At 42.3% G+C, this 26,565-nt stretch overlaps 2 non-coding genes across 2 annotated transcripts; both read right to left on the bottom strand.

Moving 5' to 3' along the window:
* Positions 1-1,887: 1,887 nt before the first annotated feature.
* On the bottom strand, positions 1,888-1,960 carry Trnac-gca (transfer RNA cysteine (anticodon GCA)). The gene has a single exon. It is a non-coding gene; the product is annotated as a tRNA-Cys (tRNA).
* Positions 1,961-2,913: 953 nt separating this feature from the next.
* Positions 2,914-2,985, bottom strand: Trnac-gca (transfer RNA cysteine (anticodon GCA)). Its single transcript has one exon. It is a non-coding gene; the product is annotated as a tRNA-Cys (tRNA).
* Between the last annotated feature and the right edge of the window lie 23,580 nt (positions 2,986-26,565).

The following is a 26,565-nucleotide window of genomic DNA, read 5'->3' as shown; positions in this document are numbered from 1 at the left end:
CAAGAGTATTAGCTGACAGGGTGCTCTTTCATAACAAAGACGGAAATGTAAAAGGCCAAGTCCAGCTACCTGTGGAAGCAGATTTTAAGCCTCTGCTTGTGTCACATAGAGCTTATTGGCTAATGCAAGTCACAGGACCGAGCCCTAATCCAAGACACAGAAGCAAGTTCCATCTTTAACTGAAGATCTGAAAAGATTCTTAGCACAGGGCCAGATACAGGAATAATCAAGGGTCTGAGCCAAGAGATTCAACCACCATGGTCTTCCCTCTGGGTTAGAGGGAACATGTAAAATATACTCACCTCTATCCCAGGCCCCAGGGCCTCATCCAATGAATCTGAGTTTTCCAAATGCTCTCAGAAATCCGTACTGCGCATCTTGAAGCTCCAATGGCCGATTTCCGCCCAGCAGGCGGGCAGAGTGTTCATGCCCTCACGTGGCAGCAGGGCAGCCTCAGGATCAGCCTTTGATCTCCTTTTTAGTTAGTTCACTAATTCAGGGACGAGAGGTTAGAGATCCTCGTGATATAATCAGAAGCGTCCTGTGTTTGGGCTGCAGGAGAATCACACACACTGTGAGATGCTGGAGCTGACTGTTTACTCACAAATCACCTCGACTTTCATACCAGGTACCATGCACACACCTCTCATTGGCTTGAGGATCTCTTGCTTGTTACCCTACTCCTGGTCCCAGCCAGGGCACTTGATTAGAGAGGAGCCCACCTCAGGAACACCCACATCAGAAACACCGAGGACAATGGTGGGCAGGATGGGAAGGAGCTCGAAGCCCCAGGGAACTCTACAGATCCTGGCTCAAGTGTGCTGGGTGAGAGAAGCCAAGGGCCAGGACCTCAGCCAGCCGGTCAGGGAGCTATCCGCACCTCCACTGTGAACACTGGCCGGAGTCCCTGGCCCCAGTGCCAGTGCAGAGCTCTGTCACCTCCAGATGAGCCCTACATCTAGCCTCCCTCTCTGTATAATTACTCAGCAATCACAGTCTTACCTGCGTACACAGTTGGCCAAACTTAAGTCATTAGCAGTTGTGCTGGGTGATTTCATATGTCTCCCTGGGTGGGCTCTGGTGGGCAGAAGTTCAACTAAACCCCCATGGGATGCCGCTGTGAAGGCATTTCTAATTAACATGTACACGTGATTAATGCTTAAATTGGTAGAATGTGGGTAAAGCTCATTAACACTGTAAAGTAGATAGGCTCCTGAAATCGGCTGAGCCTTAAGAGAAAAAAACTAAATGAAATATGAATCAATAGAGGAGTGAAAGGAAGTGAAGTAGAGGAAGGAGAATGGGAGCCAGAGGGAGGACAGGAGGGAAAAGGGGGCTCATGAACTGAAACCGACTTCCATGCACGTATGTCTGTCAGGACGAACTGAACTACTACACATGAATATAACATTCTAATTAAAAACCTGAGGTTCCCAAGGAAGAGGAAATTGTGCTCTGAGCTCTGAGTCTGTCTTCAGATTCAAGCTGCCATATGAGTTCTTCCTGGGTGCCCAGATTGTGGGATCTCCATGCAGAAATCAGACTTGTCTACCCCGCATCTGTGTGGCGAATTCCTTCAAGTCTGTCTCTGCAAGTGGACACACATGCTCTGTTTTCTCTGGAGAGCTGTAACTAACACACACCCATGTGCAGAGGAGGACACATCTGACACTTTGTCATCCTTAACCAGAGACTCAACTCTGTCTTACACCCTGGAATCCATGAGCACTTAGTGGGTCTTGAAAATACAGGATTTATTTAGATTGACAGGTGTCAGGGTGCTTTCTAGTGAACTGACCTACCTCACCTCTCTCTACCCTGATGGCTGAATCAAGGTGGTAGGAAAAAAGATGGAAGTAGAAATTTGTGTTCATTGAATGCAAAAGGATGGGGCACCTGGATTTGAACCAGGGACCTCTTGATCTGCAGTCAAATGCTCTACCCCTGAGCTATACCCCCACTTGTGTCTAGCCTCTCATAAGCACCTTTTCATCCACGGCACCACACCCAGGCAATCTGTGATTTATGATCCACTGTTTCTCTGCATGTTCTAGTAATAGGCCATCTTTTTCCATGTAGTCTGCCCTCCTTTCTTTCATCTCCTACTTAACTAGTCCCCATAGTGCCCAACACCTCAGCGTGTTCTGGGGCACCAGCTTTTGCATATGGACAGGACAGCTGACTCCATCGTTTCCCTAAATCCACACACAGTGACCAGACAAGAGCTGCTGGTCCTGGGTCTTTAATGAACTTCACACACAGTTCAGGAAGAGCCTCCTCCATTCCCCAAGGCCTCAAGGAGGGAGTTCATTATGTCACTCCATCACTCATTCAATCAACAAATGATCATGGAATTTGGAAGGTGCTAAACCTGTCATTCATGTTGAGGGTACAGAGATAGAGGAGATACGGTCCTTGATATTCAGAGTCTTAGCCCAAATATTTCCATAAGATTTCCACAGAAGGGGCAGGAGCCTAAGCAGAGACCTGAGAGAGCAGTGACCTCCCCCCCACCCCACCCCCCACCCCTGCCAGGGGGTCAGCAGGGGGTTCCTAGAGGTGACAAAGAAGATTTGCCAGAGGAAGAAGTTGGGCTCTTCAACCCCACAGACCTCTGAAAGCTGATGTTTAGCCAATGAGAGGGCCTGATGGTCCTTGCTTTGGAGGACAGCCTGTGCCACAGCATTACCAGTCATGAGCAGCCATGACCTGGGAACCTTACAACCAGCCCTCTGTGTCCTTCTAGAGAGGAGGACATACATAGGTGTGGCCTGAGCAGAACCCAGAGCACAAGAGGAACACACTGAGGTTCATGCCTGGGACTGCACTAGGGGTCAAGGGCCAATATGGATGCCATGAACATTATGTGACTCCTTGTTATTTTCTCTCTGGCATGTAAAAGAGACTCTAGCAAGGGGGCACCTGGATTTGAACCAGGGACCTCTTGATCTGCAGTCAAATGCTCTACCCCTGAGCTATACCCCCTGCTGCTATGTTTGTGTAATAAGCACCTTAAACCTGGATGACCACTCCCAGGATTCCCCACCTGGAGAGGTGTGCTTGCTAGTGCTTGCTATCATAAGCTTCCTTCCTGCTAGGCCACGCCCCTTCCTGCCTACACAACTGTAGGTATAACCAACACCCTTCCTCCTCCCTAGAATCTAGATGGAAGTAGAGCATAAAAATGATTATTGTCTGCAGCAGGAACCTCCTTCACACTGAACTGGAGAAGTCAGAGTACAAAAACTGGCTACTCAACAGATCCTTTGGAGGTGAGGATGGTGGCTGGGATGGGCAAGAGCAAATGCAGCGTTCTGTTCTGTCTCAGTGGTAGGTCACCTTCTCATCCACTGCTTCATCCAACCTGCCACACCTTCCCATAGATAACTGATATCACCAGAGAAAACTGACACCAGACTTAAGAAGGGTTGTGCTAAGAGTAAGTAATATGTAGAATGCTGACCAAAGACCAGTGTAGCTTCGCCAATAAAAGAAAGTACCAGCAGGGGCACCTGGATTTGAACCAGGGACCTGTTGATCTGGGTCAAATGCTCTACCTCTCCGCTTTATCCTCTGGTCCAATAAAACAGTACCTTCGATCACTGATATTGTTTACATAAGTTGACCCACCAGATGCAAGGCAGGCTTGCTGGTTGGGATCTGTTCTCTGTGGGGGTTGGGGAGATGGGAGGGATAAGTAGGTGTCACCCTGGGAGGTTTCAGAGCTAGGAAACAGTCTGCCTGGTATTGTAATGATGGATGTGGGCCATTATGCATTCGTTAAGATCCATAAGACCGAAACAAACACAAAGAGCAAAACCTAATATACCAGTACACTTCAGTTAATAATGATGTATCAATATTTTCTCATCAATTTAAACAAATGTATCACACAAATGCAAAAAGTTAATAGGTGAATCAGGTGTGTAGGGGTAGAAGATAATTCTATACATTTTGCTCCATTTTTTCTATAAACCTAAATGGCTCTAGAATATAAAGTCAATTGATTTTTTTTAAATGATATCAGGTAGGAGCTATCTGATTATGAAACAGAAACCATAGGATCTGTGTTCATATGGTCTTCTTATGGGCCATTGCTATCTAAAAAGCAGGCCCCCCAGGAGCACACCCAGCACTCCAACACATAAGTGCCCAAGGCTTTCATGGTCTTCCTGAAACTTGGGAGGTCTGCTCCTGGCGGACACCTGTCAGTCTTCTTCCCCCTCCCTCCTGTGCCCACATGGCAGTCTTCTCTGCCTGTGGCCCTCAGTCCTCTGCAGAGACCCCAACTGTGCTAATCACTCTGGTTTAGGTGACAAGCCCTTTGAATGATCAAGTATAGTCTTCCCCCAGGGGCATATGTCTGAAGTATGCAGTTGGTGTTGGTATGGGCAGAAGCAAGGGGAAGAGCAGAAGGGTGTGTTAGTTTAAAAATACAAGTAACTGGTGCCCTCCTCCAATGACACACCTGAGTCCCAAGCTGAGATCCTGCAACTCTCTATATGCACAGCACCAGGTGGTTCAAGCGCCCAGAAATGCTTCCTGCAGGCTGCTCCCTGTCCACGTTACTCCCTTGAACAAGAAAACAGTAAACATGGGAGTCCACCAGAGTTATCCAAGTGTAAACACTCATCACAGATCATGATGAAACATTTCCCTTGGGGTCAGAAGATGACCTTCAACTCTCCTTTCTCTCCTTCTTCCAGGGAACTTCTCTAAGAGAGAGTGGCCATACTGAAACCCACCTCCTCCAGGGGCCTTTGGTTGAAGTTCATATGCCAAGTTAAATGGAGAAAAGAAACCATCAGGGGAACCTGGATTTGAACCCCTTGATCTGCAGGTGAATGCTCTACCACTGAGCTAGACCCCCATAACCAACATGAGGTCTCAGCTAGCAACATTTCACACTGTTGCAATGCCCGGTTACTCTAGAGAGCACTGCCATCCCAATTCAGTGCACCCACAAGACAGCAGGACTGAGTCCCTCATGCTGCCACCTCCCTTCTTATTGGCTGATTCCTCCACAGACCATCCCTCAGCTGTTTTGTTGTTGTTTTTCCCCTTCTTTTGTGGGAATCAGTTATTGTTCACCTACCCACCTGGTTTTTGTTGTGTGAAACTGCTTAATTTTAATTAAGATCTAATTTGTTAGATCTTAATTAAACTGAATGTGGCCAGAAAGGCACACTCATTTAATTTAAGATCTAACAAATCTTAGAACTGCTTAATATTAATTAGGAAAACATTCTTACGAGTTGTACATTTAAGTGAAATGACACACATGAATGAAAAAATAAATAAAATAGATCTAACAGAACTGTATTTAGTAAGGAGTAATATTTTTTCCTCAGAAGTAAAAACTCTAACCTTATCTCAAATTTCTACAGCCTCAAATTTACTACAGTGTATGCATAGTTACATATACAGGCTTAAAACACACATACATATTCTCAGATGAAATCCAAGATGGTCATAATTACTAAGGATTGTTTAAAATGTATATTTCTCCCAGCACCATTTGCTGAACAGGCTATCTCTTCTCCAACGTATGTTTTTGGTGCCTTGTCTAATTCAAGATAACTGTAATTATGTGGATTTGTCTCTGTGTCCTCTATTCTGTACCATTGGTCTACTAGTCTATTTTGGTGCCAATCCCCATGATGTTTTTGTTACTATTGTTATGTAGTATAGTTTAAGATCTGGTATAGTGACGCCTCCTAATTCACTCTTCTTGATTTAGCTATTCTGGGTCTCTTCTTTTTCCAGATGAACTTCATGACTGTTTTTTTCTATTTTTCTATTAGGAATGTCATTGAGATTTTTATTGGAATTGCATTAAATCTGTATAGTGCTCTTGGTAGTAGGGTGATTTTGATAATTAATTCTGCCTATCCAAGAACAAGAGAGATCTTTCTATCTTTAGTTTATTTCTTTAGCGTTGTGTAGTTTTCGTTGTAGACACCTTTCACTCTTTTGTTAAGCTGATTCCCAAGTTTTTTTTTTTCGAGGCTATTGTAAGTGGGGTAGTTTTCCTCTTTACCCTTTCAGAGGACTTGTCACTGATATACAGAAATGTCTTTGATTTATGGCTGTTGATTTTATACCCTGCTATTTTGCTGAATTCATTTACTAGTTCTAGTTTTCTGGTGGAATTTTTTGGGTTTTCTAGGTATAGAATCATATCATTGGCAAATAGTGTTAATTGAGTTCTTCTTTTCCTATCCATATTCTTTTAATTTCTTTTATCTAACTAATTGCTCTGGCCAGTGTTTCAAGAACTATGTTAAATAGAAGTGGTGAAAAAGGGCATCACTGTCTTGTTCCAGTTTTTAGAGGAAATGCTTTCACTTTTTCTCCATTTAGAATGATGTTGGTCTGGGGCTTAGCATAGATAGCTTTTACAATGTTGAGATCCATATGCAACAAAATGAAATTAAGCCCCTGTCTCTCACCATGCACAAAATTCAACTCAAAGTGGATCAAGGACCTAAAAATTAAGCCAGAGACACTGCACCTAATAGAAGAAAAAGTAGGCCCAAATCTTCATCATGTCAGATTAGGCCCTGACTTCCTTAATAAGGCTCCAATAGTGCAAGAATTAAAATCAAGATGGGATGGATTCAAACTAAAAAGGTTCTCCTCAGCAAAAGAAACAATCAGTGAGGTGAATAGAAAGCCTACATGTGAGGAGCAAATTTTTACCACACACACATCAGAGGGAGCACTAATCTCTAGGATATATAAAGAACTCAAGGGGCTGGGGATGTGGCTCAGGTGGTAGCGCGCTCGCCTGGCATGCGTGCGGCCCAGGTTCGATCCTCAGCACCACATACCAACAAAGATGTTGTGTCCGCCAAGAACTAGAAAATAAATATTAAAAATTCTCTCTCTCTCTCTCTCCTCTCTCACTCTCTCTTTAAAAAAAAAAAAAAAAGAACTCAAAAATCTCAACACCAATAAATAAATAAATAAATAACACTATCAATAAATGAACCAAGGAACTGAACAGACACTTCTCAGAAAATAATATACAATCAGTCAACAGATATGTGAAAAAATGTTCAACATCTCTGGCAATTAGAGAAATGCAAATCAGAACTACTCTAAGATTTCATCTCACTCCTGTCAGAATGGCAGCTATTAAGAATTCAAACAACAATAAGTGTTGATGAGGATGTGGGGAGAAAGGCACATTCATACATTGCTGGTGGGTCTGCAAATTGGTGCAGCCAATATGGAAAGCAGTATGGCGATTCCTTGGAAAACTGGGAATGGAGCCACCATTTGACCCAGATATCCCACTGTTTGGTCTATAGCCAAAGGACTTAAAAACAGCATACTACAGGGACACAGCCACATCAATGTTTATAGCAGATCAATTCACAATAGCTAAACTGTGGAACCAACCTTGATACCCTTCAGTAGATGAATGGATAAAGCAAATGTGGTATATATACACAATGGAATATTATTCAGCAATAAAAGAGAATAAAATCATGGCATTTGCAGGTAAATGAATGGAATTGGAGAATATAATGCTAAGTGAAGTTAGCCAATCCCAAATAAAAAAATATCAAATGTTTTCTCTGATATAAGGAGGCTGATTCATAATGGGGTTAGGACAGAGTGTGTGAGGGGGATTATATGAACTCTAGACAGGGCAATGGGGTGGAAGGGAAAGGAAGGGGGCATGGGGTAGGAAAGATGGTGGAATGAGATGGACATAATTACCCTAAATACATGTATAAAGACAGAAATGGTGTGACTCTACTTGTCTACAACCAGAGATATGAAAAATTGTGCTTTATATATGTAATATGAATTGTAATGCATATATAACATTACATGTTATATGTCATATATAACAAATTAGAATAAATTTTTAAAAGTTTAATGTATATTTGTCACTGTTTTAAGTTATATAATTCTTTCATTAACTACTGATAGTATTAAAAACAAATAACTTGTAATTGAAAAAAATATAACCCATAGTATTAAGCACTGGTAAACATAACCCTTGGGCTGTATAAAGCCTTGAACTGTGTCATTTAAAAATTGTAAAATTGGTAATGCTTTGATAAGAAACTGAATAATAAAGTTGTCTTTACTGGCATTATATGTATTTAGAAAATAAAATATTTTCTAAGGGCTGAAGAAAAACAATTTACAGCCTAGAACTATGAACCTAGGTAGATTAATATTCAAGTATAAGGCAAAATGAAAACACTTCCAGACACACAAAGCCTAAGAGTATTTGTTAGAGCAGAGCCTCTCGAAAGGAAAGCAAGGCCCTCCCTACAGGGAGGCACGTCCCTTGCCGCCCCTGCAGCCTGGCCTCTCTCCTGGGCTGGAGGCCAGGACTTCATGTCTTCACTTGGAAATCTAACGGCATCTCAAAACCACATGAGCAAAGAAGATCATTCATTCTTGCTCCCCACCAACCTGGTCTCCCCACTTGTGGTGCTCACCTAAGCAAAGGGCACGATATTCCCAGTGACTTGTCTACTCATTTCTCTCCTTGACATCCAAATCCAACACCAAATCTGGTTGTCTTCATTCTTAGATGTGTGTGAATCTGAGTGCTTCTCAGCTGCCCTGCTATATATACCCCGGGACCCAGCAGCTGGCCTCACCGAGACACCATCACACTCCCCTGCAGCTCTCCAGCCTCCATTCCTGCCCCTAGGTCCATTTTCCCAGAATTTTTTTCCGGACACAAGCCCCACTCACTCCTCAGCCCACTGAGACTCTGTTCAGGCACAGCTCAACTGCAAGAGCTTCCAGACGCTCAGCCTCTTCGCCCCCATCTCTTCTATCCCTGCACCATTTTCACTGTCCTTACGGTCCTTGTTCTGTCTACACTTAAGTCTCTGTCTGCACTTAGTCGTTCAGGTTGATTATCCTCTCCCGCACCGCGACGGAAGCATGTGAGGGCACCCACTTCATATGTGCCTGGTGCTGCGTGACTGGATGAATAAACACCAAACAAAGAGACGGATGCCTGTAGACAAATTTAAACTGACTCGAAATGTGGCAATAATAATTATTACTAGTTTCTTTGTGTTTAAAAATGTGACTGACAATGAAGAGGTTTAATATACTAGGTAACAAGAGAAGAAACGTGAAAGATGAGAATTCTGAGAGAAATGAGATCCAGAAGAGAGAAAATACATTATTAGACAATTCAAGTGTACATGTTAAAAAGTACTAAGTATCCACTAAAACCGTAATGCAGACCTTTCAAAGGAGTGGAGGGCTAGGCGGGCACTCAGTCTGTTTTGCATTGGTTTAATAGAAGGCCACAGAATGGGTAATTTATGAAGAAAGGACATTTATTCTCCCCAAGGCTGGTGGGTGGAAGCCCAATACCAAGATGCCAGCATCTGGTGAGGGTCTTTGTGCCACATCATCCCACCCAGAAGGCGGAAGGGCATGAGAGTGCCAGAGAGAAAGGGACAGAAAGTGGGAAGAACCCGTCCTTTCGTCAAGAGCCCCCTCCAGAGAATGCTAGCCCTGTCCTTGGGGATGGCACTGATCAGTCCTAGTCATTACTGAGTCCTTGTGACTCATCTTCATGTCCCACCTTTCAACACAGCTGTGTTGGGGATGACATGTTCACTGCGTGAACCTTGGGGGACACACTGGAACCACAGCAGGATGGAAGGGGATTAAAAAAGCATCTAATTCACCCAAAGGGAAATAAGAAGAGAAAAACAGAAGAAAATGGGAAAAGTAATACTTACAGGAATAAGGTTCAACCTATCAGCGATCACAGTGTTAATGAATTAAGCATAAATTTATCACAGCTGGCTGTTCAGAGATATTCTTAAAACATAAAAATAAAGAAAGCTTAGAAATGAAGACCAAGAGATGATACCAGAAGAAACATTTACATCAGAAAAAAAAAACGTATTTAAGACCAAAAGATCATTAATAGTAATAAAGAAGGAATTATATTATGATAAATGGAAAACTTCTTTAAAGTATAACAATCATACTAAGCTTTGAAATAGCCAAATCAAAAAATTCACAATTTTCATAAACTATTAAATTCATAATTCTTCAGAGATTTTTATGTAAGTGTTAGAAATGGACAGATCAAGTAGATGAAAACATTAATAAAGTTAAAGAATACTTTTAAATTAGCAATTAATAAAAATATATTTTATATATATATATAAAATCTCCCTTATTCTCTCTAGAGCATGCTTGAGAGTGAGACAGAAGGGCAACCAACAAATACAGCATTCTTTTAAAGCATTCACAGAAAGTTAGTAAAAACGGATCAAGCATTTCATTACCATAATGAAATACCTGGGGCAGGTTAACTTTGTAAGTAAACAGGTATATTTAGTTCGCAGTTTTGGAAACTCATGCAAGTCCAAACAGCATAGTGTAGGCTGTGGTGAGAGCCTTGGCTTCGTCACCTCGCATCCAATGACAATAGTATAACATGAGGAAAGGAACAGTCACATCACCAGATAGGAAGTCAGAGAGTGGACTGGAGCAGGCCCAGGTTTACAACAACACCCTTGGGCGAACTACCAAGGGCTTGAAGGAGAACCACCTTAACCCCTCTGAGGACACGCCCCCAATGACCTAAGGTCCTCCCACTGGGCCCCACCTCTTAAAGGTTCCATCAGCTCCCACAGCGCCGCACTGGAGGCCCACAGACCCCTGAGGAGCACGTGACATCTAAACCCAGGCTGCTGGGGTGATCGACTCCCCCTTTTGTTTCTCTGCACCCAGGCTGATTTTGTCGCTGGCACACAGCTGCTCCCTGAGCCAGGGGGGTCTGCCTCAGCCTGCTTCTGTGAGACTGGAGAGGGAGGAGGGGGAGCACCGAGGGGGCTGAAGAGGGGAGCCCTGAGAGCGGAAGCCGTGGCCTAGCAGAGGTGTTGAGCGAGGCCTGTGGGCGAGAGGGGAAGGGAGCCGCTGGGTGACAACACGGGCATTGGGGCATCGAGGGAGTCCTCCAGGACACCGGTTCAGTCTCTCATTGCTCCGTCCCTGCCTTCAGCACAAGGCCTGGTGCGTAACAGACATCTGAATGAAAGAGAGGAGAACTACCCAGCCACTCAACCGTTCTTGAAGGTGCCTCTGTTCCCCTAAGCACCGTGGGTTTTACTTTTCTTTCTCAGAGATCAACTTCTCTTCCACTTCCTGGAGATCATGTCCTATAGATTTCTTTGCCCTAAAAAGAGTGGAAGGATTCCAGCCCCACTTCTGGCCTATGGACCCTGGAGTCCAGCCTGGGTAGTGAGTGGCAGCCTGGCTCTGGGTAGTTACTCCCTTTCTTTTGGTAAGAGACAGCTTCATCCATTCTGGAAGTCTCCATCAACTGTAAGCGTAAATAGCCATCCCCAGTGGGACCCTCAGTAACGGGGTCAATGGCCAGAATCTCATTGGGGGCTCCTTCTTCCTGCCCAGGAGGATGTAAGTTACCCTAAAACTTAAAGTCTCAAATAATTAGTGAATAACAAAACACAAATATTCAGAAATATATTTACAAAAGTGAAGCCCCTGATAGATCTATCCACATGAGGGCCGGTACTAGACAGAGAAAAGATGGCTCCAGTGGTTTATTTCAGGGGATCCATCAAAGGCAGGGATAAGGTTTCAAGGGTGGAGTCTTGCTTTGTGATGTCTTACAGTCAGCAAATTGATTGACATCTTGGCAGGTCACACCCATCTTAGGTGCTGTGTGGGCCACGGCAGTGCAGGATAGAGATTCACAATGTCCCTGGGCAACTGACCAGAGGAAATATCCACTGGTCATTCCCAGACATCAGATGTTTCTATCCCCTGGGCTTCCGTTTATGATGACCCATATGCAACCCATGGTGGGCTTGTGACACCTCACCAAGCCTGGGGAGGTGGGGGTTTAGATGCAAAAGGAAGGGAGTTCTGGTAGGGAAAGAGACCAGCCAGCTAATTGAAAGGTGAATCTGTTGTATAGGACTGTGGTCACAAACCACCGCCAATTGGGTGACTAAACACATGGGAATTTTTTCTTTCATGGATCTGCAAGCTAGAAGTTTGAAATCAGAGCATTAAAAGGGCCGCACTCCCCAGAATGGTCTAAGGCAAAATCTTTCCTTGCCACATCCAGCTCCTAGTGGCTGCCAGCAGTTCTTGTCCCTCTTCATGCTTAATGTCATGAATCTTCATATGTTTTTCCCATTAAAGTAATGAATGGCCTGAAGCTGCAATATTTCAGCTACTTTTTGAAGCACTATTTTGGCAAATTTCTTCTTGCTTTAAAATACAGTGCTGATACTGAAAGTGGCTCTTTGTGCTTAGGACCTCCTCAAAACCTGGAGTTGAGGACATTTGGGGGGATCCTGCAGAATCAAAAAGAGAAAGTGAAAAGTATTCTCTTATAAGTCTAAAATTATGGACAGTCTAGCATTGGTTGAAAAAATAATCACAGAGAAAAGTAAAGGTTAAACTATGAATAATTGTATTACGTTATTAAAGGCCACAAACATATTAAACATCTCATGCTGTAGATGTGTCCTCCAGTTTCTACCTCTATTCTCACATGCACATGGCCTTCTTCCCTGTGGGTGTGTCTCTGTGTCACTCCTCTTCCTATAAGGACACTCTTTGTATTGGATCAGGGCCCACCCTAATCCAGTATGACTCACCTTAACTTGATTACATATGCAAAAACCTATATTCTAAGTCGGTCATATTCACCAACTGGAAAGTCCTGGAATAGGACTTTGGCATACCTTCTGTGTAGACACCATTCCACCCATCTGGAAGTCTTGCAGAAGCAGCAGTGAGTTACTAGAATCTTGAATGTGCTGCCAAAAGTTAAAAGGTGCCAATTAGGGGATGTTAATAAGCAAGGGGTTGTAGCTCATGGTAGCTTTTGGCTGCTGATCAAGAATTCCTGGTTCAAAGTCACATCCACTTTGATTACTTTCTAATTTTCTTTACAAAAGGATGGCTAAGAAAGTAAATTCAACTCAGAAGGATAAAAATCTGCTCAGAGATCATCAGGCAGGAAGAAAGTTAAAACTATAAAGTTATTAGTGAAAACTATTTCTCTTGGAGACCCACTGAAGCTCCAAAATGTCATAACACGTCCCTTCTTTGAGAAACTACTATTTTTTTTTTCTGAGAAACTTTGTCCTCTAAAATCACAGCTATCAAAATCTCTTAAAATTTTATCAATAAGAATATATGATGTATCAAAGTGCATTCTACTGTTGTGTATAACTAATTGAAACAAATTTTAAAAATTAAAAAAAAAAGAATGAAATATTCCACTTTTTTCTTCAAATAGCTTAAAACAACTCAAATTTATCCTCTTATTGGTCTGAAAGCCTGAAATCCAAAATCAGTTCCACTGGGTCATAATCAGGGTGTGAACAGGTCCATGCTCCCTCCAGAGGCTCCAGGGGAGAGAAGCATTCATCCTCCTGCTTGGAGAATCCAAGTCATGTTGGAGCAGAGTTAGAGCCTCAATTTCCAACGACTTGCACAAGTTCAGACGAGGGGTTTCTGGACGCAGCTTTCCATAGGGATTTTAAGTCTGTAGTGAACCAGGGAAACAGAATCTGGCCCACAGTGCCACCCACACCTGGACTTCACCACAGCTTGCTTTGCTTGGAGTCTGTCAACAGTCCTATCTGTTCCTTTGTCTGGTGAAGCCCCTGGGGTTCCCTCCGTGTGCACCCTCACAGCAGAGGGATGATAAGCCTGACTCTGTCCACAGTTACGGGGATCTTAGCTGATAGGGCTACCACAGAGAGGCTGCCTCACCCTCTCTTCTCCCGTGGGTCAACTGACGGGAATGTTTCTGCACAACAGGAAGAGCAAGGAGACCAAGCTGCAAGTGAGTCCCAACTACTGTTCTTCCAGCAAGGCCTCTGAGGACTGTGCCCCACTCTGCCTTCTGCTAGGGCTTAGATTTTTGTGATTCTCTTTGTCTTTCTTTCAAACACAAGCCCTCCCTCTAACCATTGCCCCCTCTTCTTTCTTTCTTCACAAAGGCATGGATTATACCAGAGACAAACAACCCACAGGCCAAACCTGCCTGCTTTCTACTTTGGTAAATAAAGTTTTATTGAAACACAGCCACACACACTTAGTGATGTCTCTGGCTTCTTTCCCAAAACTTCCGCAGAGCTGGGCAGCTGCGACAGAGACCATCTGGGGGGTAAAGCTGGAAATATGTACTCTCCAGCCCTTTGCAGAGACAGTCTTCTGACTCTACCTAGAACTCTGCTCTGTCAATCCCGTTCATTTCTCAGTTCCCAGAAGGCTGTCTTCCACCCTGTGCCTCCAAGTCCAAAAAGTAGGTACCCACGTGTAGAACCAGGTCTGGAATGACATGTGCATTGTATGAGTGTTATGTTTGTTTCTGTTTTAATTATCATGAGTGTCCCCTTTGTCTTCCCCTCCCTTTGCTTTGCTTTCAGGACCTGTCCCTTCCCTGACCTCTTCCTGCCTGCACACTGGTCTTTCTTCTGTCTAAGACTTTGTTCTTTTCATGCCACGGATTAATGTTCACTCTGTGGGCTAACTACATTCCCAGTGTCGGTTCCTCTAGGCTCATGGAAGCCAAGTTTGTCTCCCTCTGGGCCTGTGGCACAGACACCCTGAGAAGTCACACCATCTGCTCCTTCCTTCTCCCCCTCCCCTCCTCTGTTTAGGTGACTGGCCCTGTCAACTCTCCAGATCCCCAAACCAGACACCGGAGAGTGAGCCCTGCCCACCCTCAGCTCTGTATCTCCTCAGTCTCCTGCAGATGGTGGTCCACACCTTCCTAGTTCCTTCTAGCTCTTCCCTCTGGAATGCTGCCCTCTCCCACCAGCACTCTCTGAGCCTCAGCTTCTGGTACCCTGATGCTTCCTAAAACGAGGAACCACTGGTCCAGAGCAGTTTTGAGGAAATTGACCATGTCCTTGGTTTAAAAGCTGGACCTTAACAGGAGCTCTGGCTCACAAGGGCTGAAGTTCCAAATCCTTACTGGCCACTTGATGCAGTACCCAGTACTTCCTGCAGGGGCGCCAAGGCAGCAGATCTGGGTCTGTGGCTGGCTTTCTCCAAGGAGGTCTATGGATTGCAAGATGGCTTCTAACCCAGGGGGTGGCTGCCTGCTAATCAAGCTCCCAAGATGATTCCCAAGGATATGAAATCTGAAGGCTACCTCCAGGGGTGGAAGCCTGTACCAGTTCCAATTCCTGAGGCCCCATCAGCTTTTCCTGAGTACTTGAGCTCTGTGGGACATACCTACTCTTCCAAGTCCAAATTCTAGTGCCCCCACGGCCTTGGGAGTGTGTCAATCTATGGCTCCAGGTATGAATCCTTTGAACCTATAGAAGATAGGGACAAGAGGAAGATAAGAGAGTCATGGTTTTAGTAACAGGGTCCTAAACCCAGAGTCAGAAGGAGTGGACTCAGCTCCTGCATCTGTCAGTAGGGAGCCAGGTGCTCGAGAAGAACATTGATCTTGAATCTCTGTTGTCAGTTGCACACCACTAAGGGCATACACTAGGGGCTCTGAAGGCCCTTCTAGCTATAAGTGATAGCATCAGTCCTGTTCCAGAAAGGCCAAGGAGCTGCTATAAGTGTCATCTAAATGACCGAGCTGGGTGCCAGCTTCAAAGATCAGCAGAGCCTTTATTCTGCAGTGGAGTCATGCACCAATTTCCTGATGGAAAATGAGCCACTGACCAAGGGGGAGTCTGGCTTATATATGCTACACTGAAAGGTGACTTAATTATTGACAGAGCATGTCAGTTTGAGCACTCAGGAAACAGGTTTATAAGAATTTGAAATTTGTTTTTACTTGGAGAAGAATGGAGGGTCTGGGTTCAGCATTCATGCTTATCTCTTTCCCTTGTGCAAAGATATGCCAGCACTACCACAATTCGCTGCACCAAACGATAGTTCACAATGTATACAAGTGATACATAGTCCAGGGAAGTTCTGCAAGCAGTTCAAAGCAGAGGAGTCTATCAATATGTCCATTTCCTCCCAAAGTAAATCGAGTCCTTGATTGAGCATTACTTGTTGAGTTATATTCATTGATGCATCAGTTTATACAGTTTACTGTGATAGCTATCATAGAAGCTGTAGTTTGGTTTTATCTTAGTCTTCACCGGCACTGGGATGGAGATAGGAATTCTGGCAATGATGCTAAAGAGACATTATCCTGAACAGAATTATTAAATATAATGAAAAGGTGAAAGTAAACAAATTGATCTGTTAACCTCCTTTAAAAACAATCCTTAACAGCTGTTTACCTAATTTAAATTAAACCATTTAAATCATGTGAATAAAAAAAATAATTCGAATCCATTTTTTCACGAGCGCTCCTCATATATGATATATGGACATATGCACACACAGACATACAACACAAAACACAAGAGTGCACACAAACGTACAACACATAAGACAATAGTAAAGGCCTTGTAGCTTTACCTAGGTGAAATCTCCATTGCAATGTTTAAAAACTCCACAGTCAAAAAATAAAACTGATCAGAAAAACATTAACCTAGGTTTGTATGAGCTCAAAAAATAAAATAGAACTTTATGATGTGGGAAAATGCAATAATAAAATAGATATTGAAAAAAGCACCCTGGTTAATCACTGTTGCAGATGTAAGAATAGCCAAGCTGGAACTCTGGATATCAGCTGTTATGGATTTGAGTCAAATCATCTTCTTTTTGGTCTGTAGAAATTGCTTTAGTTAATCTCTTTGGAATCCAAATCAGCTGCTGTTCTCTCTGTGGAAAAACACAAACAGAACCCGACTCCAGACAATCACTGGGTCAGGACCTTTCCATTATCCTGTTAGAATATCTTTCCAAAGTACCTTAGGCTTATGTACATTTTTTGGATACATATGTCTTTCCGCAGCACTAAGCCCTGATGAATCCAAATTTAAAAAGTTTAGAGTAAAAAGGGTTATTTTAAGTTTATCTTTGGGGGATATATACCCTTTAAAGTTCCTTTTAAATTTAAGTCTTCCAAAAGCATTTTGCCTTAGTTTTTAGAATTACTTTAGTCCTTTTAATTTTTTGATGTGGTTTTAAACCAATTTCCTTCTAGTTAATGTTTTCTAAATTGGCTCTTGTCTATAAATGTTAACGCCCTCATCTGAGACTTCTAATTTCTGCACCACCAGAAATTAAAGTTGATGGGCTTTTTGAAAAAAAAATACTAATACTCTCCTTGTTCTTCTATTTTATCCAATATTTGACTTTAAACTTCTCTCTTCTACCTTTTTCTATCTTGAATGTCTGTATCTAATAGTTGTCTTAGCCTTTTGCATTTTCTGTCTGAAATACCTTTACTTGACATTTTCAACCATTTTATATCTTATTTTTATCTTCTAGTTTTTTTTCCTAAGGTTTGTACATTTACCCTTAGTTGCTTTTTTCCTCCTAGTTTTATTTTGTTTCCTATTTTGTGTGTTTAAAATTGTCTTCCTACATCTTCTCTATCTTCCTACATCTTTTCTTTTTACATCTTCTTTATCTTTTTTCTTTTTAACTTTCTATACTTCTGTCTTTAAAGTTTTTCACTTCAAATTTTTAATCTTCTTTATCTAAATATCTTTTATCCTATTATCTTCCCATTTTCATGTTTTTTTTAAGTAATGCTTTTAAGATTAACTAGGCTTTGAATGACGCAATCTTTCCTCCATCATGAAGGCATATTAACCATCTTCAATTTAACCTTTTAATGCCTTTTGCAACTTACTTAGACATTTTACAACTTTTTACTTTATCATACAAAGATTATCTCATCTAAAAACATTTCTTTTTCTTATAACCTTCCATATTAAAATATATTTCCACATCTTGAATCTTTTTATATCTCTTTTTTCTTTTTTCTGCCATGAAGGTATCTCAACCACCTTCAATTTAACCTTTTAAAGCCTTCCAATTATCATCTTTACTGTACTTTTAAATGTACTTTTTCACCACCTACAGCTTCACTCTTTTAAACGAGGCTTAGATTCTGTTTAAATCGCTTAATGTTAGTTGACATGGCTGCCCTTCAACTAAAGGCCTTTTTTTTACTCCATTAAGAAGCTTTGTCTCAATCTTCCATGTACAAATACCTTTTTCTTCTTTCTTCCTTTCTCAAGCTTTTAAAGTAAGTCTAGTTTCCTCAAAATCTTTTTAAATGGCATTTTACAACTTTTTACTTTACCACACAGAGATTATCTCATCTAGAAACGTTTCTTTTTCTTTTAACCTTCCATATTAAAATGTATTTTCACATCTTCAATCTTTTAATATCTCTTTTCTAGCCGTTAACCCTTTTTATAAATTCACATTCTGAAACAACTTATAAAATTTCTGATTTAGACAAATTACTCCACTTTAATAAGATGAAATACTTTCATGTTTTTTTATGGTACTATAATACTATAATTGAAACCCAACTGAAACTTCTTATATGTATATAAATTACAAATGATAGAATCTTAACTCTTAGTAACCTTGTTTTAGCAAAGACACAGACCAAAGCAATATTAAACCTTTTTTCCATTTACCAATTTATGAAAACACACATAATGTTTAAATATATTACCTTATGGAACTTAATAAGTAAAGAGTACTTGATTTTATATTTAGTGGTTGATATTTTAACACTTTAGCTTTGTAAATTAATCAGATGTCTGTAAAAACCAAGATCTTAGACAAATGTAGTAAACAGAACTAGCCATCTCTTTCTTGTTGAAGAAAAATCCTTCTACAGGATACCATGATGGTCCCATTGATAGACTTAATAACTCGTCTTTAAAAAGCCATAGGCTACATTTTTGTATAGTATCAACATATGTCCTAGCTGTTCTTGGTCTTACTGGGGTACCTCCTTCCTCTAACAATTTCTCTTCCTCAGGGGTGAACAACTTCAAACTTTGAGCCAACCATTTTCCCCAGATTGCCTGAGAAAGTTCTAAGAACAGGCAACTTGAAATAAAAACAAAATAAATCAAAACAAGAGCACATCATTTTTTGAAATGGTCACCCATTCTTTCGTTCTCCTTCAGGGGCGAGTAATTTCACTTACCTCCAAGTTTTAGTCGTTCTGCATACGGACCACCAAATGCCGCAGTCTGGCTGGGCACAAAATCACGAGCCACTCACACCTTGCAGATTCAAACAGCAACTCTTTATTCTCGAGCTGTCACGGGCACTCTACACATGTTCTGGGGAAATCCATGTTCTGAATCCCAAATACTCTCTGAATCCCGTGAGAACTCAACGGGAACTCAAGGATCGGGCATGCCTGAGGCAGCAGGATGCGCCCTATTCCCAGCAGGATACACCTTAAACCTGGAACCGCCCTAAACCCAAGGAGCAGGATACTCCCTAAAACCTGATCCACCCTAAACCCGGATCCGCCCTGGTCCTTGAGCAAGGTCACCTTACTCAAGCATACATGCAATGTCACTGCAAATGACCTGGGTCCAAAGGCAAGCCCATTTCCACAATGGAGAGTCCTTCCTCTAAGCAACATGGAGTAGGCTGACAAAGAAATTGCCATGCATCATTCCTACTTGGCAATGGCTCTCAGCACCCTTGGGCTCCCATTGTACTGTCACTGGGAAAGGATTTATTTGGGGAAGGATCAATGCTTTGGCTTCCTCCCAGGACTGCCATGCTAGGCTGGATGGATATCTTCTTCCCCGCCATGGTTTTGTCATGGATGATGTTTGCTTTCTTCCCAGGGATTGTCCTGTCACTAGGTTCTTCCTTACTGACTCTTCCCAGGCCACAGTATTTTGGGGTTTGTCATTTTCCATGTCTTACAATAGGGAGAGGCACGGCTGTTGAGAGGCAGGCTTGGCAGCTTCCAGGAGGCCCAGCCTGCATGAACATCTGTGGCAACATTTTATAGGAATGTTTGGGCACAGCTTCACAGGTGAAGGCCCATATAAACCTCAGGGGGCATGGCTCAGAGTAGAGCATTTGACTACATATTAAGAGATCCCTGGTTCAGATCCAGCTGTCCCTGCTGTTCCAGTTTTTGCTCACTAGAGCTGGTGTTGAAGATCAGCTCCCTGCTCTAATCCTAATTTCAAGATACTGAACCTCCCCAAATCCAGGGTAAAATTAGGGGTAATTAAAACCTTCATCACCCCAGACCCAAAACAACAAGTTCTTTCAATTCTGATTTTCTATTTCACTTACCAAAGGTTTTGTTTTCATAGTTGGTTTAGTTTTACCCTTTGTATTTGTTTTCATGACCCTAAAACAGTAGTATTGAAGCCAGATTTAAAATTAGGTAGTCAGTGTAGTTAGGGTCTAATATCAGTGAAATCTAAAATGGAGGCCTTGCTGATAATGATTCCGGGGAAGCAGGACAACTCATGGAATGTTAATGAAGTCCCCGAAAGGCCCTAGGCCAAAGTCCACCCCAAAGAAATGTTAACAGAACCCAGGAAACAGCCCCCAACAGATTTGGAGATATCCCATTCCAAAAAAGTGATAATGAAGTCCTTCCTGCCCAGATTACTTGTTTGGCCCACCTGTGTCCCACCCCTCAGGCCTTCCAACCTACATTCCATCACCAAAACTATAAAAAGGGGAGACAACCGCACTTCCAAGGATTCCACCTCTTGGGTCCCCTTCTTCCTCCGGGAGAAGTCTTTTCTGCTGTCCTTTAATAAACTTCTAATTTCTACTCTGACCTTGCCTCGGCGTGCTTCTTTGGTATTATTCTTCAACATTGGGGAAGCAACAGCGGTAACAGTATGGTGGTAGACAGTTAACACTGGACTCTCCGGGGGTATGTGATTTGTAGTGTTTTTTAAATTTCATATCATAAGTAATCCCACCATGACCAATTTCAAGCTCCAAATATGAGGTCACTCAACATCAAGGTGGAAAGATATGCTGACAAGTGATCTCTGCTGCCGGGCAGCTGCAGCACACCACTGTCCCTAGCCCATCTTCCCTGTACAGGCATACACTCTGACCCTGCTGTCTTCACAGTACTTCCTAATGTCAGAGCAGCGGCTCCCCTCCATCCATAAATCTATAAAATTACTCATTCGTTCAAGACATATTTGATTCCTATCCAGGGTCAGACATAGGAAAGCAGAACTGAAGGGTAATAGTGTTTGGTGAGCAAAACAATTCACACAAGAAATGATCCCGAGATGATAAGGAGAACCCAACAAAAGAAGTAAGGGCGCTATTTGTAAATGAAAGGATTTTTGTCACTAGACTAGATAGTCTCAAACTCCTGTCTCCCCACATCCAGAATGCAATGTAAGATATGCAAATATCTATTCTTTGCTGAGTTCTCTAAAAGGAAAGGAAATCTTGGGGTTGGGGATGAGGGATGAAGTAAAGCCCTGAGTGGTGGGTTGGAGCTAATCCTGGGCATGCCTAGAATTGTGGTGGGATAATCTAGTGCTTGAGTTTTTGTAGCCATTTGGGTGAAGGAGATATGGCCTTAGACTTGGAGCTCCCTCCTCTCACATAAAGTCAGACTCTTAGCCAAACTGTTAGTAAAAGGGTGGGGAAATCCATCCACCATGAAAAGAAAACAAGAGGTTTTCTTCCTAGGGGCCAAGGGCATTCCTCTGAGAATTCATAATCACAGATCTACCTTCACACAAATTAGAGTTTTGAGTTAACACTACCTGAGTCCAGAAGCTCCCCAACCTGATAATGTAAAAAGTGATCAGGCTACCCTCACACTGGAATACCAGTGCAAACACACACTCTGAAGGTCATGCCTCCAGTCCCTACACAGGATTCTCACAATCAAATTGAGTGTAAAAAGGGCTTACAATTCAAAATATACCAGTCCCTTTATCCACATGTTCTATATGTGCAGATTCAACCAACTGTGACCTGAAAATATTCTCCCTAAATTGTGTCTGCAGTAAACATGTCATTAAACATGACTTTTTCCTTGCTGTTAACCCCTAAACAATACACTGTTAACAACTAATCACATAAAAGTCACATTTCCTTAGAGATCATAAGTAATCTAGAGATGATTTAAAGTTTGCAAGAGGTTTTATGATTAGGTTCTATGCAAATACTATAACATTTAAATAAGGGACTTGAGCATCCTTGGACTTGGGCATCTTCAGGTTGTCCTGGTGATGCTGGTAGAGGGTCCAATTGGGGTCCAGGTTCTTGGTGTCTCAAAGAATAGAGCAAGACACACAGGAGAAGCAGCCATAGCACAGATTTACAGAAAACTTACTGAAAGCACACCCCAAAAAGTGGAGTGGGCCAGCAGGAGAAAATAGCTCAAGACCATGTCTACACAGTGGAGCCCATGTTTTGTTGGGTACCAGTTCTTCCCCTTCTCCCCTGGGTGGATTCCGGGTTGATGGACACCTTGATTGACAGCTGACCCTGCCATAATTTATTTTCTACTACACATGCATCAGTTTCATCCCCCACCTCCCTCACTCCCACGAATACACAGACAAGGAGCAAACTGCAATGTTAATGGTAGGTTAACTAGCAACAGGTTTACTTAAGGTCAGTCCCCTGGGCCAGTCTGCATGCCCAAGATCCGGGACTTTCCCTTCGGGTCTTGAATTCCCCTAATGGTTGTCTTGCTTCCTTCTTTTAACCACAAGATGGCCCAGTTTCCCCTGGTAGGAAGTTTCAGGTGCAGTATTAAGTGGAACTGAGGCCCTGGATGAGGCCTTCTCCCTTCCTCCTTTTCTGTCCCTTCCCCATCCCTATCTCCTACCTGATGCTGGAACCAACCCCCTGAAGATTTAGAGGGGTGTCTATCATTAAATATAAAGGAGCCAGTCTAGGATAAGTGAAAACCATCATATAAAATCATGTCCCAGAATAACATTATCAGACACTATAAAGTAAGTATAGGGTATTGACTTAATATTCAAGCAGCCATCTTCAATGTTAACCGTCATCTTATAAGTTTCACTTTCCTATGCTTCCTCTTACCTGAACTCCCCCCATCCCCATCCAATCCCAGAAGGACCCGACCCCTTGACTCTGGAAAGCCCCTTGGTGTCATTGACCTAAGCCAATCCCATGCTATTCCCACCCACCTATCTCTGACACAAGACCCCCAGCCTCTCCCATAGCGCCACAGCTACACCACCAAACCCCTACCCCACAAAAGCTGAACCCCCAAACATCTTGGGACCTCTCTCCATCTATGGAGAGATGGCCTTTATTTGACAGCTCTGACCAATAAACTCTTGTGTGTATCTCTGTCTGCTCTCCGTCTTTCATTTCTCACTGGCCCATCTCCAGGTTCCTCTCTTTCCTTTCAGTAAGAATGGTTAAAATTATTGAGGACAGAAGGAAATGAAAGCATGATGCAATTTTAAAAATATATATATAAAACATATTCATCTTACATTGTGGGGAGCCATTCTCACACGTGACTGGGCAACTCCCGGTTTGGGTGTGAGGCGCTCTGGCTAAACTGTGTCAGAGCTTTCCCGACCCTCTCCTGGTGCGAGAGCCTGTCCATGTGGGGGTGTGACTGACCACTGACCCCTGGGGCCAATCACTGACTCTGACCTTGGAGTGCTGCCCCCCTCAACCTTCATTGGATGGAATTCTCCCCTGAATTTCTTGTTCCTCAATAAAAGTCCACTCCCTGGCGTGCTCTCTCTCTCTCTCCTGCTAGCCCTGAGTAATCCTTGCTGCCCTACTGGGTGGTTCCAGGTGGGAGCCAGAGGGGGAGCCGTCTCGGACCTGGTCATAGAAAAAGGTAACTGAGTCTGTGTGTTTATTTCAATCTCTAGCTAACTTTTATGCCAAGAACATCTTTAATGGAACCAGTGCGCTGGCCGCATGGTGGAATTACATCTAAGGTGAAAAATATAATTACTAAAATTGATTATTTGACTAATAAACAGAGTAGACAAAGCTGAAGAGAGATTTAGAAGTGACATAGAGTTATAAATCCTAAAAAGTGCCTAAGAATGTAACAGTAGTACCTCAGATTTAGACTTCATAAGTAAGATAAATAAAAGATTCTCACCTAGGCATACTGCTGTGAAACTTCACCTACCATAAACAAAAGGATCTTAAGATCAGCCACAGAGAACAGACACATCATGAAAAGGAATAATTAGACTTATGGTAGGCTTTTCAACAGCAAGAGTGAAAGTCAAAAGATAATAGAATAAAGTATTAAAAGTAGGGAAGAAAATAACTGCAACCTAGAATTCTCTGCTCATACCATTGGGTGGAGAGAGAAGTAAGATATTTGCATAAAACAGAAAGCATTTCTAACATACCCTTGTTGAAAGAACTTTCAACTTATACCTCAGGAAGCTGAACTCTGGACCCAGAAGGGAGAAAAAAAAGCAAGAAAAAGCGAGCAGAGAGAACTCTGGTAAATTTAAACAGCATAGATTGTACAAACAAACAGTGACTTTAAATAGGGAGGAACTTAAAAATATAATGAGAAAGAACAACTCACACAAGATGGAATGAGTGTGGTGTGATTAAACTAGTATACCAAAAGCCTGTTATCTGGAAGGAGAGTGGAAATAGGAATTAATATTAGTTTATATAAAACCAAATATGTGTATGAAGTTGTAAACAGTAAACCCCAAAAGAACAGAAAAGTAAGACATTGCTTTCAACAAGTAGAAAGAAAAGAATAAATAAAGCAAATCGATCAATCCAATATGGAGGAAAAAAGTCTGAAAAAATCAGTATAAATAGAAGTACAAAATAAGATGGTAGAAATGAATGAAACCTTATCACAATAAATGCAAGCAGATTGCCAATTAGAATAAAGATTGTCATATAGAATTTAACAACAACAAAACCTAGCTACATGCTCTTATATGATACACACCTAAAACATAAATTTACAAGAAGTTTGAAAGTAAGAGGATAGGAAAAGATATATCAAGTAAATGTGAGCCAAAATGAAGTTTAATGGAGTGTTATGGTTTAGATTTGGAGTGTCCTCCAAAAGCTCATGTACTGAAGACTTGATCCCCAATAAAGCAATGCCCAGAGGTGGGGCTTTGGGGAAGTGACTGGATCACCAGGCTGGTAACCTCATTAGTAAAAAAATCCATTTGATGGACTAATGATTTGAATGGACTCACAGGAGGTGGTGGAAAGGTGGTGGAAAGGAAGTAAATCACTAAGGGCTTGTCCTTGGGGACTGACCTCTAAACCCCTCCCCCCTCTCCTTTCTTTCTCTCTCTGCCCTGAGTTGAGCAGCTTCCCTCTGGGAGGCCCTTTCTCCAGGAAGCTCTGCCTCATCTCAGGCCTACAGGAGTGGAGCCAGCTGACATGCACCGTGACCTCTAAAGCAGCAAGCCAAAGCTGTCCTTCTTTAAATTGTTCTTGTCAGGTATTAAAAGCTGATTAATGCATGTAGGTATATTAATATTAGACAAAACAGATTATAGACAAAAAATATTATTAAGGGTATTGTTACTTCCTAATAATAAAATCAACAACTCTACAGGAAAATACCACAGTTCTAAACTTGAATGCACATGGCCTCCAAATACAGAAAGCAAAAATTGTCACAAATACAGGAGAAATTGACAAATGCATAATCTTGATATAAGGTTTTAACATCTCTTTCTCAACAATTAACGGTTTAAAAAGGAAAAAAAAAAAAGATAAGATGAGACTGGGAATGTGGCAGTGGTACAGTGCTTTCCTGGCTTGCATGGGGCCCTGGTTGATCCCCAGCACCATCACCAGAAAAACAGAAAAAAAAAACAAAACCCTAAACTATATAAGAAAACACAAATAGCAGCTGTTTTAGTCAGCTTTTTCACTCTTGTGTCCAAAAGACCTGACAAGAACAATTGAAGTTTCTTTGGGCTCATGGTTTCAGAGGTCTCCTTTCATAGACGGCCAACTCCATTCCTTGGAGCCTGAGGTGAGACAGAATATCATGGAAGAAGTACGTGGCAGAAGAAAGCAGCTCAGGACTTGGCACCAAGGGAGGAAAGTGTGCTGTGCTCAACAAGGACAAAATATATACCCCAAAGGCATGCCCCCAGCCACATCCCCCAGTAGTTACTACCCAGTTAATCCATTCAAGTGGATCAATGCATTGATCGGGCCAAAGATCTCATAATCCGATCATTTCATCTCTAAATTTCTTGCATAATCTCACGCATGAGCTTTTGGAGGATGCCTCATACCTAAACCATGACAGCAACCATTTCACATGGAGCAGTGGACAACACAACTGCTACTAGAGAGGCCAGATGATTCTTCTGGGGTAAAGAGCTAACTAGTCTGCTAAAGCCCATTCATAGAATGACCAGATAGCCAAAATCCAAACATGCTGAAAGCTAAACCACTGAATATCAACTTGCTGAACAACCAATTTGAATTATTGAGATTTTTCCAAAAATCTGTTTCATCTCCACTCCTGACCTTGCCTGTGTCCAAACTGCGAAAGTTGTCAGAATCAAACTGGAGTCACCCATTTCAAACCCTAACAGATTGGAGCCACCTGCGTGTAACCCTAGCAGAAACAGAGAAACCATGAGAGGGAAGGTTTCCTCACACAGATTTACCTGATGACAAGAACCATCAAAAGACTGACAAAACCACAATTTTGCA

This window comes from Urocitellus parryii, chromosome 3 (genome assembly GCF_045843805.1).
Source record: "Urocitellus parryii isolate mUroPar1 chromosome 3, mUroPar1.hap1, whole genome shotgun sequence".
NCBI classification, from domain to species: Eukaryota; Metazoa; Chordata; class Mammalia; order Rodentia; family Sciuridae; genus Urocitellus; species Urocitellus parryii.
This window is presented reverse-complemented; position numbering and strand designations above follow the sequence as displayed.